Source organism: Gymnoscopelus braueri (genome assembly GCF_963280865.1).
Source record: "Gymnoscopelus braueri genome assembly, chromosome: 10".
Classification (NCBI taxonomy): Eukaryota; Metazoa; Chordata; class Actinopteri; order Myctophiformes; family Myctophidae; genus Gymnoscopelus; species Gymnoscopelus braueri.
In genome coordinates, this window is record NC_137611.1 from 26,912,223 (window position 1) to 26,928,051 (window position 15,829).

Genomic DNA, 15,829 nt, shown 5'->3' on the forward strand with positions numbered 1-15,829 from the left:
TCATTTTCCTTTAGATTTTCTTTCAAAGTTCTCCCCTGACCACAGTGTTCAAGAAGTCATTTTGTGATTTCCATGAGTCTATGTGATCTATGCAATCACACAGAGGAAAGCACTGGAATGCAAATTGACCTCAGCAGCAGCATACCTGCCTAGGAACTGCATGACAGAGGAACTGTAGTCTGTTATGTGGATCAAAAAGGATCAATATCGTCTCATTTGCCACTGAAGTCTTATTTAGTCAGTTAAGCATCAAGGCCGTTTCATCTATATCTCAGTACCATATAGGGAATACTGCCTTTTCAAGTCTAGAGGAAGCTGTTTGGGAATTTTCCATTTACTGTGCTAATTGAGAAACAGTGCTGCAGGCTTGCTGATGGAGGGTGACAGGCAGTTTGTTTTGCGTGGAAACTATCACAGCTCCATTAAAGACGGGGCAGCATCATTTTAAATGCTGGAATTTAAAATAATGTGGAAAAAACGATACCTATGTTACAATTTGGCATTTTCATAAACAAATGATGTTTTGGAAATCAGTGTTTGAACAGCAAAGCTGCACAGGAAACATCCAGTAAAAATGGTTTTGTGGTGTCAGGCGTGGAAGGAGGTAGGTAAACTCACCAAAGCTCTCTATAAATGCAAAGATATTATATCATCAATATACATTTAATTTCACTAACAGCAGTAGAGAGGCTTCCAAAGCATATTGCAAGTATATGTCATGATTAATAACTGGACATTTGCTTTTCCAGCAGTAATGCAGAGCATTTCTGATTTTATGCTATTTCCATATATATATATATTTTTTAAAGAAACTCTCATTGTTGTCTAGATATGGACTAGTACAGTATCTAAATATCTGAAGTTGTCCCTTATCTGTTTCCCTACCTTTGACTGCAGTGCAGGAAGAAAAAGGTGTCTGTAAGCATAGTCACCATAAAGACACCACAAGGGATGTGGAAATGCTATCCTTAAGACATTTCATTGCACAAGCAATGTCTTCACAAGAGGGAGAACATACAGTAGAAGGAATGTGCTGCACAAAAGGATGTTTATGGTAATAAAGCATAGGGCTGGGGATTAGATGGATGATATAAATCGATATGATATGAGGCTAGACAACTAGGATTTTGGACAAGTCTATTTTCCAAGTTATAATCACTTAAGCCCTATAGGACATAGCAGTGGCGGCCATTTTGTGGTTCCACTAAAAAAGCCCATTAATTTTTCCCATAGAGATTTCCAAAAATAATTATTATTTTAAGCCTAGAATCAAGCCATCCAGGCTCCTGGTGAATCATGACCATAAAACGTTTAATTCTGTGAAATATTGTTTTTGAAAACCGCAAAGCAAAGGGTATTTAGTAAATATAGTATATCATATAATTAAATATTCATTTTTGGTATCCACAGAATCAAATGTTGCAATGTGTTGTCATGGCGTCATGGCATCAGGCGCAAACAAATCACTCAGCTCCATATATGGGCAAAAAAAGGGGCATGCCCTTATATGGGCATATACTGATGACATCAGGGATCTCCAAATATGGGCATAAAAGGGACGAGGGCTCACAGATAAAGACATCTCCATATATGGCCATATCAGCATGCCCATATATGGGCATATACTGATGTATTTTGTCAAAGATATTGTGATATTTGACTTGTCCATCCATATCGCCCAACCTTAATAAAGCATGGCTGTGGGTCCCACTGCATCACACAATAACCTGACAGGAGGCGAGAGCATGTTATGGAAATAGAAGAGATCACACATCAACGATTTGTCATGGACACTCCAATAGGCACTGCAGAATTCACAGGTAGGCAGGCTGTGGCGTGGCACATCTCCAAGATGCTGTGCAAGGCAGTCTGTCTGCAGTGCCCCTCTCATTTTCTCTTACTCAATCCCTTAGCTGTCCTTCACCCTCTGGTGTGTGTGTGTGTGTGTGTGTGGGGGGGGTGAGATATCCTAATATCAGCTGGAGAGCTTTGTTGCCCTCCGGCCTGTTCGGGGCTCGGCAGACGTTAACACCAATATCTCATGGTCTCAGGCGAAGGTAGTGCTGCGTTATGTAACCACTTTACACCCAGGAGTTCTTCTCACAGCCCACAAAGCACACTGCCAACTCACAACCACTACTATGCTCATCATACAGGACTCAACATCCACTGGGACGGTGTGTGTGTGTGTGTGTGTGTGTGTGTGTGTGTGTGTGTGTGTGTGTGTGTGTGTGTGTGTGTGCGTGTGCGCGTGTGCGTGTGCGTGTGTGCGTGTGTGTGTGTGTGTGTGTGTGCGTGCGTGTGTGCGTGATTTTGTGAATGTAACCCTACAGCACCTATAATATTTGTGTCCCTGTATGTATGTATTCTCCTTTATGTGGACATAAATAAATGGTTAAAATGTGTGTGTGTGTGTGTGTGTGTGTGTGTGTGTGTGTGTGTGTGTGTGTGTGTGTGTGTGTGTGTGTGTGTGTGTGTGTGTGTGTGTGTGTGCGCGTGCGTGTGCGTGTGTGTGTGTATATGTTACAGGGAAATTGGCATTCCAGGGAAATTGAAAGAGGAGCGCTTGTTTTTACCACCCACCCAGGCAATTCTGTAGAACCAATGCTAGATGGCAATGAAGCCACACGCATGTGTGTGTGTGTGTGTGTGTGTGTGTGTGTGTGTGTGTGTGTGTGTGTGTGTGTGTGTGTGTGTGTGTGTGTGTGTGTGTGTGTGTGCGCACGCATGTGTGCGCACGCATGTGTGCGCACGCGTGTGCGTGTCTGTGCATGCGCACACACACATGCACACACGCACACATGTGTGTCGTAGTGGATAGTAACCCATAAAAAGATCTATTCTCCCCCTATCGGGTTACAACTCGGACGGCGCTGATTCGACTCAGCAGACCTTCGGCCGGTCGGCGCGGGCACTCGCGCCTGGAGGCGCTCGGGCGCGTCTCCTCGGCCTCAAGCTCTGCTGAGTCGGCGCGCCTCCGTCATGGACAATAACTATTATCACGTGCGGTCCGCGTCGCATCAAAGCCCCGCCTCGCGCCTCCTCCTCCTCCTCGCGCCGCCTCGTATCAAAGCCCCGCTCCTGCCTCCTCCTCCTCCTCCTCGCGAGCCTCGCGTAAAAAACCCTGTCTCGAAAAGCCCCGCCTCACGCCAAAGCCCTGCGCCTAAAAGCGAGCGCCCCTCTTTCAATTTCCCTGGAATCCCAATTTCCCTGTGACATATACAGCACTGAACGGCTGCAATGCTTATTCTCAAATGCCATGTGACTGGTAGTGACAAGTATTGCAATTTCAATGCTTCCGTGCAAAATTGCAGAGTGCTAAGGATAACATGACAACACGATATGTGACTAATCTGTGCCAGGACTGGAGAGGGGTATTAGCATAACAAAAGAAGCACTTGATTCCGGTGGAAGAAGTACTCAGATCCGTTACTAAAGTAAAAGTACCAATAGAGCAATATAAAAATACTCCATTACAAGTAATAGTCCTGTTCATGACTATCATATTAGCGGCGACTGTAATAGACATGTCACACCAATACAACTTGTTTTTATTTTTTAAAAGGTCTCTGCTCAAACACATACAGGTACGATTGCATCCTTGTGGCCAAATGTGACCCCTCTATAGGATAACATTGTTGACAGACAGCTGAAAGCTGCAATGCAGTTTTGATTGAATTCAGTCCAAGGTTTGCAGCAGCAGCAGCAGCAGCACTGAAAGCGTTCTCAGCCTGTAAACCCAGTCAGCAGAAATGCCCGTAAGGATCAGTGCACCATGGGAGCTGCATCTGCGATACGACCAAGAAATGCCATTCTCTGAGATCGGTACTCGCCATTTCCACCAGGGTTGCCAGATCTGCTTATTATAATTTCCCCGCAAGATTTTATTTGAAAATATTTTCAAATAGCTGATGTACATGTTAAAGTGCTCATGTGGCCCATAGTCGCTTCTTTTGGGCCGGTTTTCCTAGACCCGGTTGCTTGTTTCTCTCACAGAATCTGGCAACACTGATTTCCACCCATTTTACCCTTTTCTACCCTGATCATTACTGGGGGATTGCATCATGATGCATTGTGAGCTTGTACACTCCCCCCACCCTCCCCACTATTCATCGTATGACGAAGTATATAGAGCTTAAGTGGTTAAGTATTGAAGATCATACTTCAGTAGGCCACACAGCAACATGGACTGGTTGCAGATACACTCCCTTGCATTTGATGTTTACAACTTACCAGATATCGGACAATATAAATTCACAGCACACTGCTAGGCTTTAAATTGGATAAAACTGTCAGTAAAGAGGATCCTGATGCAGGAGCTCCCTCCCCCCAGTGTAATTGGCTTTTGGCAGCGGGCAGAGCTGTCTTTTTAATTCAGTGGTACCCCCCCCTTCCCCTTCCTCTCATCCCCTACATTCTGCCACACTTGCTGTAAATGTGACCTACAGTATAAAGCGCATCATCACACAGCTTTCTTCAGCTTGGGAGGCTTTTGCTCTCACAAAGCATTATTTCTCAGCTAGCAAAAGGAGCCAGAGTCATTCCCCCCCCATGAGAATGTCGCAGAGGGAGAGACCATGGGGAAAGGAGACAGACTGTGATGCTCACTGGGGTCTGAACCTGAATCATCTGCCTTGTGTTTTATTTATTTATAAAAATAAATATATCAATTTTTTTGTTTACAGAGCTCGCTGGGTTTTCTGGTCAGGTGCTGACCCGGGTTAATAAAACACGTACGCAAGCACAGTACCATTAGAGACCTGGACGCAGCAAAGTTATTTTCTGATATGTCCACTCATGTTTTTTTGAGAGCGGAGACACTTCAGCACAACCTGTGCTGCAGTCAGAGTGTGCGTTCATGTGGGAATGATGCCAGCCTGATGCTTCAAAGGGAGAGGCAGTACTGCTAGTGCTGGTCCATCATGAGGTCAATGTGTGTGCTGAGTATGAGTGGGTGCTGCTAAGTGCAAGTGCCCTGAGACGGTGTGTGTGCATCTCCTTGTGTGTGCTGTGGAAAGAGGGACAGAGAGAGAGAGTGAGATAGAGAGAGAGAGATAGACAGAAAGAGAGAGACTAGGGCTGCAACAGTTTATATCAAAGTAATCAATTTAATTGATCATAAAAGATAATTGGTTGATTCATTGATTGAATTAATAATCAATCCCTATCCCTTCTATAGGCGAAAATCTTCAAAACATTTAAAAAATTGTGAAATTAGCAGATGTTGTGAGCTTGTACATTGGCTATTTTCACTGTTTCACTGGCTGTTTTTGCACGACACTGTTGTGGCAAAATATAAAATAGGGCTGGTTAATAGAATTTGTTGATCTTTTAAATGTTGATTCATTGAAAAAGTAATCCATAGAACAATCGTCGCTAAGAAAATAATCGATCGTATTTAGTTTTGTTTTGATTTGTTATTATTATTTGAGTCATTTCACCGAACGGGTACGATCTGGACTATTGTTTTTGGAAAGCCCAAATGTATTACTTTTCTGAATACCCGAAGAACATATTTAACTTACAGAAAAACATATTTTCCCATCTCAGGCATTACATCCCTATTATTATATAGAATGAATTAATAACAGGGTTGAAATTAATAACGGGGTTGAGTGGAACGGGGTTGTGATTTTTTACTCAAGGTGGCCACTACTCTACCTGTGGGGATTATGAGGAGACCACATGGCATGCATGAGATTAAGAAATCAGATATGTTGTTGAAATAACAAAGATAGTTTTCACAAATAATTGTTTTCTATCTTTATTTCATGTAACAGAGTTGTTACGACCACATTATGAGAGTACATAAATGACTATAAATTGTTCTAAAAGAAGGTGGAAACTGTTGATGATAAAAAGACTTTAAAAATTGATCTTGGTGACCCAATAGATAAAATACACATAAAAATACACATAAAAAGGTTGGGCTCATTCAAAACAGCCCTAAAAACTCATCTTTCTGGAGGCCAAAAGAGGAGCTAGTACCAGTTTCCCTGTAGACAGACGACCCCCCTCCCCCCCCTTTTTTTCTTCTTTTGGTATATATTTTTTATACATAGTGGTATTTTTTCTCTGTATTCTTATGTTGATTTTTGAACTGTTTGGTTGCTACTATATATGTCTATGAAATTAATTCAAGGACCCCAACGGAAACAAGTCTGCAAGGACTTTTTTGGTCGGACCTTTTAGACAAAAGTATTATAAATGTAACTGTGTTGTTTTACATTCTTTTGCCTAATAAAATTCAATCAATCAATTCAATTCAATCAATCAATCAATCAATCAAAGGTTATAGGGGACACCCAGTGTTGTAGTGCTAATTTTGGAAGTGGGGGAGCGCACCTCTTTGACACATGCACGCGCGCTGCATGTGTCGGGTCTTGCGCGGATTGGAGGTCTTTTTTTAAAACTTTATTTCGGTTTTAGGGTTAACCTCTGATCCACCCTTAGCTCTTGAGTCTGACTCTTGCCAAGTCTGCTTATTTGGCCTGTGGACCACCCCACAGGGTTTTCTAAATCTCACCTGCACAACCCAATATTATGCTGTTGTTACAAATTTGTTGCTTTTAAATGTGCAAATTATATTTTTTTAAATATCCCTCCACTACACCCCTGGGGACACCAATCGTAACGGTCTCGTGGAATGACTCTTTTACGTTTGGTGTTTCTGTTTCTCGATTGTGTCGTACCCACCTAAACCCGGCTCATTTTGCTAGGGTCGGATGGCTCAGGGTTGAGGACAGAGTACGGCAACTTACAATGGGCCTGGTCTACAAGATACACCACAACATTGGGATACCCAAGTACCTGTCAAAATACTTCCAAAATGTAAATAAAGTCCACAATCACAACACCAGAAGCAGCTCCACTGATCATGTCCAACCCAGATTTGGCACAAACAAGGGAATGAACTCGTTCTCATGCTATGCAACATAAATGTGGAATGCCCTACCAAAAGGAGTAAAGGAGTGTAAAACCCTACTCACTTTCAAAACTGCCCCCCTCCTCGAACTGTTTATTGTACATATCTCTTGTTTTTCATACTAGTAATGTATATTTGTCTGTTTTCTTAAATGTCATCATGATTTCAGTGCGTGGGGATCTCATTTGAAATAAGCTGTTGTGCTTTTATGGGCGATCCAGTTTAGAGGACCTTGTATTGTTAACTCTACTTCCATGTACTTTTTCCATGTCTTTCTAAATAAAGTACTTCAATCAATCAATCAATCAATCAATCCTTTGATCCGTTTTTTTTTTGTTTGTGTAAAAAACTAAAAAGAAGAAAAGCGGGAAATGATTAGTTATTACTAGTTATTATTTTTAGTTTTGGGGCATTGAGATATGATTTGTTTTGCCATGTTCCTAAATGAAAGGGAAAATGAGGGGAATTATAAAATTATAAAAAAGAAAATAATCGATAGGTACAGCCCTAAGAGACAGAGAGGGAGAGATAGAGAGCTGAGCTGATGATATCTATCAGCCTCCCCTTTTCATTGTTGTCAAACATCTACAAATATTGCGAATTCAGCAGAGTTCACTGTCGCTGCCTCCCAGCAAGTCAATACAAAATGCACTTCCCCTTGACCACAAAACCAAAACTGATATCCCCTGACTTCTTGACCTTGTAAACACCTTTAGCTACACGACTACTAGAGCTACAAACAAACATACAGTCCATCTTCAGCAAGAGTCTGTGTGCAAGTCCTTTCTCATTTCACAGTAAGCAAATTCCCTCATGTTTCAACAGACAGTGGACTAAACACCAATGCACCTCTGCCAAGGGATTCATTTAGATCAGTGGTTCTCAACCAGTGGTCCGGGGACCAACAGTGGTCCGGGGACCACCAGTGGTCATTGAAGGGATTCCAGGTGGTCCCCAGCTAAATGATAGATATAGTTAGGAGCCAAATGGACCCTTATGGGTCTGTAACTCAGAGAGTGTACAAATGGAACCAAATGGACCCGTAAGGTTAAATTAACATTGATTTTACAATATAAATTTGGGTCCCAGAGTTAAATGGGGGTCGGTAGCCCTAATGCATGTCAAATTGGGGGTAAAATGGTTGAAAATCACTGCTAGAGCCGTACAAATCTTCTCTTATGGGGGTCCATGGCATATATTTTCAAATGGGGGTCCGTGGGCTTCTAAGTGTCAATTTGGGGGTCCTTGACATGAAAAAGGTTGAAAACCACTGATTTAGACTGAGCCCACGTGGAATGTAGCCTAGCTACTAGGCCCTATAGCCTACATAATGGACAGATCAGATAGTCAGAGCAGATCAGGAACTGATAAGTCCAGCTCAGAGTATCTGTGCTTTTGTCCTGTTCTCGGGGCTGCAGTGGGCTAAGCAGAGATGTGTTCTGTCTGTTTGGAGGGTTGGTATTGATTGCACTCTCTGGGACAGCACAGCAGTGCTTAAACGTAGAAACTGTGCAAAACAGAACACAAGGAGAGAGAGAGAGAGAGAGAGAGAGAGGGAAGGATGAGGGAAGGTACTAGCAGAGCTCAGCTTTGTTACCTTACTGTTACTGCAGGGCTTGCACAGTAATTTGAGAGTGTGTGTATTTGGGTGTTTGCCTGCATGCATATTTTATCAGCCTTGAATCACTGCTACAAACCCCTCAGAATCGCTGTTATATATTGTGTTATATATTGTGTTATATATTGTGAATGACTGTTTTAGAGCGTAATTTATGTCAAAGCCATCATAACGTACAGAAAGGGCTGTGTTCTTGAATAGAATATATAAAAATGCAAATGAGTGGCTTTAAATAACTTGCAAAAGATGTACATTGTTTTATTTATTATTTATTATTTTTTTACTTCAAATGTCAGTAACCCATGTCTTTCTGTGCATGTGAGCTTAAACCAAAACGTGCACCTGCCTTTGCATATCAATGCAGACTGTATGATAGTGCGTGAGGGGAATTATGTTCCATCTGGCCACGAGCCAGGGGAAGTACCACATACTGTCCACCCTGCACCCTCTGCAATGCAGCCATGTCTGGGCTCCACCAGAGGGCCATTTGCATTCAGACCAGGTAATGTGGTGAAGCTCCAGCTGTCAGCGTCCCCACTTGCCATACAGCTGCTCAACATTATTAGCTTCTGTGCAGCAGGTCTGCTGTGCCGTATGTTCAATATGACAAAGCAGGGACCAGAGGCTCTGAGCAGACCTGAGGTTGAAATTACAATACATTGCACTGCGAGTTAGGGCTATACAAACTGCTAAATTGCAATATTGACCGTTGCAATTTACAAATGACAAAGGGTAGGTGTTTTTTTCATGGATGGAAAGGTGTTTCAGACAGCTTCCTAAATTCAGACATTGTTGATGTTGACAAATGCCTGGCCTGGCTGAAATCAAGGGGAAAAAAAATCAATTATCTAAACTAGGCACTAATTCTATGCAGTCTGCTAATCACAGTTTCTGCAAAATTGTAGAGAATATATTACAAGAACATAATGTAGAAAAGCCTGCAGCATGTACAGTATAGCAAAGGGAATAATATTTCACTTACAATATTCAGTGACGGCAAACTGCAATATGATTGTTTTGTCATTATTAACACGTGCCAGGCCGGAATGGCCGGCGATGGGGATTATGTTTTTGCTCCTGTGAGTCCGTCCGTCTGTCCATAATGTGAACAGGTAATCTCGGGCACCGCTGGACTGATCAGTATGAAACTTTGCACGCACGCTTCACGTTTTGCCCCATAACTCTTGAACCGTACAACGTACAATCAAAATGGATTCCTTGGATCATAACACAGCTCCCCATATAGGCCATGCTTATTTCCGCTTGCAAGATTTTCCACCATTTTGCAAAACACACTTTTTTCCCAAACTCGTGCACATCGTTACACAATATCTCTGTAGTGATGCGATCAAAACGTATCTGTCAGATTCTTCAGATTCCATTCAGAAATGGCTACGACTGGCTTTCAAAGTTTATGGGAGGGGCCCGTTTTGCCACAAATCATGAACAGAGTTTCCGATTGGAATGAAACTTTGCACGCACACTCCCAGTAGGCCAAGAAAGAACTGGCACACCCAATTTAGTTAATCGGCCTCATTGTGGCACTATAACAGTAGCCTGGCATTAGCCAGACTGATAACGTGGATTCACTCACACGTTCCTCCACCGTGGAGGAACGTGTGTGTGTCATCCGTCTGGCCAATGCCACTATACTGCTACTATAACAGGCCGCTTCACCTTTTGCCCTATAACGCTCTCTTGAACCATGGCGTACAATCCCCAAAATTGAATTGGCTACAAATGGCTTTCAAGGTTTGCGGGAGGGGCCCATTTTGCACAAAATGCCACCAATGCAGCGTCCCATCTGCTCCAAATCTCACAAATCACAAATTCAGGGGCCTTTAAACAACACAGAACCAAAAGCACTTCCACCCATACAGGGCGCCACACGTGCTAAACAGCTGCACTCGACACAGCCCTGGGTAGGAACACGGCCTGCCGGGGATCTGTGCTCAGAGGGACGCACTTTTGTAGTTGATTTTTGCAGTCTGTAAAAACTGCAAAAAGTGAGGCATTCAACATTGCATCTTAAATGTAATGTGGGTAGGAGATTTATGGAGAGGTTTGGGTGTATGCATGCACACACCCAAACATCATGTACACAGAAAACATAAATCTCTGTTTATGTGACTCATTTAAAGAGCCAAAGAGCACAATTCCCGAATGGTTTTAATTGCAGAACATGTGCATGCATGATGCATTCAGCATAATATATAGTAAGTAGGCACTTCCAGTATATTGTACGAGTAAGGTAAGGTTTTATAGGCCTACAGTACATATGGTCATTTATACTTAATCGTACGACGGAGTAGACATTATGCAATAGCTAGAGCGACAGACATGAAACATAAACAGCGAGGGGGGGGGGGGGGGTTATTTTTGTGCATATGTACAGCATGAGTCTGCAGAAATATGCTGTAGATACCAGTGTCGCTGTAGTTGGGTTGTAGTGCCTGAATGATGGGCAAATTAATACTAGCAGACAGCCTCCTTCACCAGAGGGATGCTGTGTCAGCAATTAAGGTGAGCAAGCACGCTCATACTGTACTGTTTCTTCTTCTACAGGAGGAACATCTACACAGGAAGTTCTTGTGTTAATTGAACTGTTATCTCTATAATGTTTACACGATCAGAGTTAAATTCCCACGCTAGATTTAACTGCTCTCACACACACACTTGCATTGTGGCTTAAAACCTACAATTGGTAGTCCCAGCACACACAGTCATGATTCTGCTATACACACACACACGCACACGCACGCACGCACGCACGCACGCACGCACACACACACACACACACACACACACACACACACACACACACACACACACACACACACACACACACACACACACACACACACACACACACACACACACACACACACACACACACACACACCCTAATCCTTCAGCTGCTTGCCCAGATGGCGGTGCATTAATTTATAGACATGGTGTGCGCGTGCGTGTGCATGCATGCGCATGTGGATGTGTGCATTTGTCTGTGTGCTGAGTAGACTCATTAATATTTACCTGGTTAACTGAAAACTCATACTGTACTGGCCACTTGTAGAAGTCATGTCAAACGTATTCGTTACCCCTATTCGTCTTAAGGGACGACATCTGTCTCTAAAGACGAATAATAGCCACTAAGTTTTTTAATTTTGTATTTATCCCACGATTTTTGTAACTCATTTTTTCACCCAGTATCAATTGCCTAAGCTGTAACCCTGGGCACTACTCTCCCTCAGAGGCCCGAACTGAGCCCATGCTTCCTTCAATGCATGAGGAGTGAGCAGGCCGCTTCTTATCACCTGACAGGGGGGAGTTTTTCCCGGGTAGGACGTAGCACGCGGAAGGAACACGTTATTCCAACCAGTTCCTTTCCCCTCCATCAGGCGCCCCGGCTGACCAGGGCGAGGCAGTACAGAGACCAGGATTACTGCATGTCCCTAGGGGACACGGGGAGAACATGCAAACTCGCCACAGAAAGGCCCTTTCGCCATCCCCATCTAGGGTATGGGCACTGATGACAAGGAGGAGAGAACGCGCCCCCAGCGCCTACAGCGTCCCCAGCGGGAATCGAACCCAGGACCTTCTAGCTGCGAGGCGACAGCGCTACAGACTGCACCACAGTGCCCCACTATGTTGTAAATCTTGACCACACTGCGACAGGAAGCAGTGTTACTAACACACAGGTCCATCTAATCAAAGGCCAAATTAATCGAGTCCAGGTGCTAAACAGGCCGATACAATTGAGTAGCAGGTCATACTCACATGCCAGACCCCCCCCCCCCCCACACACACACACTCAACACACACACATCCAGATTCCATTAGGAGCTATTCCAAAGAGTTATTCCAAGTCACAGGCTGAACACGTGACTCTCCCTATACATTAGAGAACGCACAAAAATGTTACACAAGAGAATCTGTTTACACAAGATCCTGTAAAAATTGTCCCAAATTGACGTTAGAGATTTTACCGTGTAAGTTTTGCATTAATGCGGCAGGTTGATGATGGGACATATTTTGAAATGAGCACGGGACTACATTGGACAGGGAACATTGTCTGATGATGTACAGTATGTAATGTTAAGCGGCGATGGCGTGCTTTGTTGTTACATTACGTGATGAACATCGTAAGTAAATCTATTAACAAAACCAACAGCGGTAATTGCTTGAGTCTTGTTTCACATCCCTGGCACTCATCATACATCACCCTTGCAGCACTCCTGCGCACTCACACTCTACCACTGCTGCAGAACAGACTCCTGCATTAGCCACAACGGCTCTGACGTTCCTTGGCAATAAGCAAGCAAAATCCTGCAAGACCTCTTCGGGTGGAACTTGGGGAAGTGAGTCACTGGGCTGTTGTTGTACAACCTCCTTCTACCTCTATGTCTTCTTGTTGTGTGGCTTGGTAGAAAAGCAAAGAGGGACAAAGCAGGGTTCAATTTGCAGGGGTGGAATGGGTGGGTACCATCCCTCTGCTTTTGATCCCCCCCGCTCTGGTCATTCATTTTTATCACCGGTGGTGATTTTTTTTTATCCCTGCTTCTGTCAGACTGCATTAACCCATTAAGACCTGAGGTTCCGATTCTACAGAATATTTTCCAAAATGGCAGATCTACAAGCTCATAGCGCGGCACTTGTATATCTGCTATTTTTGAATAGCCAAAGAAATCTAAAATGACACAGATCTGCGTTCCAGGTCTAAATGAGTTAAATACATGCATTTCTTTTGGGGAAATGTAGACCTTGTAGATCTTATATGACTTTCAAAACATTTGGACATTTCTATTTTTTTTCTACATTGTAGTCAAACCATATAAGTGACAAAGAAGTAAGAACTGGCACGCACACACACACACGCACACGCACACACACACACACACACACACACACACACACACACACACACACACACACACACACACGCACATTCCTGACCATATCATAAAGCTACAATCTCTCTCACTGAAGCAGCATGTTTGTGTTGGATCTCGTTGGGTCTTGTATACATGTAGGCCTATACTCTAATTCAGAAACTCTCCCTTTCCAGCACCTCTGGCGAAAGTAGTTTCACACTGCACTGCACCTAACAGCATGCAGAGAATATTGACACGCTCTTTACATCGACGAGAAAAACCAGCACATTCAAATGACATTGCCCATGTGTAACTAATGACATAACATGGCATACAAATCAATGCAGTTCTCTATAATTAGAATAGTAAACATACGGATAGGTCCATTCCACTACAAGATATCCACAAATGGATTATAAGAGATATGTGCTTGTAAAAGTCATTATAATGTTATTATTTAAAGGATGTTGAACATATTCTCTGAGATTGGGGCAAAGATGCTAGGCCAGCATTCAAGCAACAAAAGGCGTGGTATAGCCTACAGATCTCACATTGTTGTTGCTCTGTGAGTAAGTAGTGGGTTGTTGTGACTCCAGCGGCAATAACTGCAATTTGAGATGTTGGTGGTACCTGTAGCCTGTATGTGTTAGGCCACTAAGGCCAGTGGTCCTCAAAGTGGTGTCCGGGGACGCCAGGGGTCCTTGAGGGGGTCCCCAGCGAAATGCGTTTGTATAGCATAAAAGTTAGCTTAACCATGTTTTATACTTGGGCTATTTGAAAATAGCTGATCTACAAACTCACAACGCGATGCGTCAGATCTTCCTCATGAAGGTCATTGGCACTATTTATTTGGCAGATAGGGGTCTGCCAAATACATATGGATTTGGGGATCCTTGACACGAAAATGTTTGAGAACCACTGTGTTCTGGACTAGGTCCAGGCCATACTTAGTCCGCTCCTTTTTTCACTCCACACCAAATCTCTTCACTGAAAATAGCCGATCTACAAGCTCCCAAATGTTCGCCCTCAGAATATAGGGTGATGGGTGGTACCTGTTAGGCTACAGTTCAGTCCATGGGGCTGTGAATATCGTATACATTGATATTTTAAAAGCAGAAAACAGTGAGGGGTGGTATCTGTATATGGCTACAGTTCTAGCAGTCCATGGGGCTGGTAATATCCTATACATTTAATATTTTAAAAGCAGAAAAGGGAACTGAACATTTTACAATAGTGATTACTGTTAGAGTTAGTGAGCACATTTGACACTTTGACTCTAGCATACAGCAATAAATATAGAGCAAATGGTCATATCATTGTAAATACTAACCTCTTTCATAAATGACTTGAGGTTATCTAAAGATTCAGTCCGTACGAGGATTAGGAACAAGCACGATCTTAACTTTTGTGAGAAAGATAATTACATTTTTGAGTAAATAGCAGAATCCTGTTGACTCAGCCGGAGGAAAATGCCAAGTCACCATGGTAACAAGGGATGCATCATGCAACACACTTCAGACTGGAAGATGGAGACATAGCTATGACACACTAGCCACACAAAGTAGATAGCAGAGAGCACTGAAGCCGAATATACCTTCAGTGGAATTGCGTTGCCAGGTAACAGCTTGGGTCCAAGTTTATGTAGCCTACTGAGTCCTGACAGCTATATTCACTAACACTGAAATAAACTTGGGCCCATTTAGAATGTTTATGTGCATTGCTTAAAATACACAGGTTAAGGTTGTAGCCTACTATCCCTTATCCACAACTGTGAACCGCAATGCTCCATCGTCAAAGCTCAGGCTCTATAGGCTTCTACACATCACGTTGAGGCTCCTGTTATGTAACTGCGTTGAAATAGCCGTGGCAGCAACAACCCAGTGTGTTATAACCATATCAAACTACCATACCGTATACCTATGCATTAACACAGTATTGGTGAAGCCCGCTCTATAGCCTTTTAATGCTGTTTTATTTCACAACTCCCACTGTCAACCAAAATAGGTTGAAATGCCACATAATCACCCACGTTTCCCAAAGTTCTCTTTCGGGATTTCAAAAAGCCTCGTACCTTTTAATAAAGCAAATTCTGACTTTCACACCATAGGCATAGGCTAACAACAAACTTAAAATCTCATATAGGATGGGAATGGTTTCCCCCCCATGCCATGCAGTGTGTGGGATACAGGATAGGGATACAGGATAGGTGGGCACTATAGGGACATCTGGGCACCTCGATGTAAAATTGGCTATTTTGTCCAAAATGTTAAAAAATGTAATATTTGAAAAATGGTCTTAAGTAATGATGTAAAGTATACATGATGTGAACATGTATGGTACATCATTATATCAGACTTGATGTTATCCTTCAACTTCTCGTTTATGCCCCAAAATGACTGGATGTAGAGGTTTTGT

At 43.0% G+C, this 15,829-nt stretch overlaps 1 protein-coding gene across 2 annotated transcripts in view; it reads left to right on the forward strand.

Annotated features, from left to right (window-relative positions):
- ripk1l (receptor (TNFRSF)-interacting serine-threonine kinase 1, like) overlaps nt 1–15,829 on the forward strand; it is a 733,201-nt gene that overhangs the window by 171,732 nt on the left and 545,640 nt on the right. The window lies entirely within an intron of this gene.